This window comes from Carlito syrichta, unplaced genomic scaffold (assembly GCF_000164805.1).
Source record: "Carlito syrichta isolate Samal-C Ts95f unplaced genomic scaffold, Tarsius_syrichta-2.0.1 Scaffold305936, whole genome shotgun sequence".
Classification (NCBI taxonomy): Eukaryota; Metazoa; Chordata; class Mammalia; order Primates; family Tarsiidae; genus Carlito; species Carlito syrichta.
The window spans coordinates 123,343-124,792 of NW_007250032.1; positions in this window are offsets into that span (position 1 = coordinate 123,343).

The window sequence follows — 1,450 nt, forward strand, 5'->3', positions numbered from 1 at the left end:
CCCAGGTCAGGACTATCATTTTTAAAACTTGTAAACCTCACTGCTACTTGTGATGGTCTTCCCTAATGAGTATTTTTCAACTACTTTTGTTCTTCCTAATATTCAAGGACTTTGAAGGACGTGTCTGCCTACATACCAGAGGCTCCACTGTTCTCAGCATCCATGCTGCCTAGTTGCCATGAACTGTTCTCACCATGAATGAATGACCTGTAGTATTAACAATCTTCCCTTGTGGTTGGGGAACATAGCAAGGTGTGGATATCCAAGCTTCCCTTTGGAAATGGGGTAGATCCTCAGATACAAGCGATGGATGGGAACATGAACAATTAATATTTCACATGATGCTGGGCTCAATGGCTCAGCCTGTAATCCCAGAGCTTTGGGAGTCTGGGGTGAGTGGATTGCCTGAGCACACGGTTTCGAGACCCATCTAGGCAACTTGGCGAGACCTCATCTCTACAATAAATCAAAAAATTAGCCGGTCATGGTAGCATGCTCCTGTAGTTCCAGCTACGTGGAAGGCTGAGGAGGAAGAATCGCCGGAGTTCAGCACGTTGAAGCTGCAGTGGCTGGCAGCGGCCACTGCACTCCAGCCTATGTGACAGAGTGAGACTCCAGCTCAAAAATAAATAAATAAATAAAAATAAATAAATAAAATAAAATAAGAAAGATTTCACATGATGCTTAATCAGCTCCATGGAGAAACAGGATGGCAGTCACTGCCCAGAACAACACAAAAATGACTGAATAAGGAATTATTAGAAGAGTTGCTCTTTAGGGTGCTAAAAATAAGCAATAAAAATACAGTTTTTGAGATTACACACCATAGGAGATACCTGTACATAGATTTCTGCTTAAGACATGTTTATTTTTAGATTGATATAAAAATATACTATTTTGGGGCCTATAAATCTCAGCATGAGCTGGGCTCGGTGGCTCAGCGTGTAATCCCATGCTTTTGGGAGACTGAGGTGAGTGGATTGCCTGAGCCCATGGGTTTGAGACCCGTCTGGGCAACCTGGTGAGACCTCATCTCTACAATAAATCAAAAATTAGCCAGTTGTGGTAGCACACACCTGTAATTCTGGCTGAGAAGGCTGAAGTGGAAGGATCGCTGGAGGCCCCAGCAGGTCGAGGCTGCAGTGGCTGGGAGCGGCCACTACACTCCAGTCTGGGCAACAAAGTGAGACTCCAGCTTAACAATAACAAAAATATCTCAGCATGGATATTGTGTTGCACCTGTGTGCATTGGCACCTGATAACAAGTTGCCCCAGCATCCTTTAGGCCAAGAGATCGAAGTTTAAGTGAACTGTGAATATGCCACTGCAACCCAGCATGGGAAGAGAATGAGACCCCCAACTGAAAAAAAAAAAAGTGCTGAAGCTCAGCCGAATTCCAAATCTCCTGAAACAGAATTTGCATTTTAAGAATATATTCAGTTTATTTTGT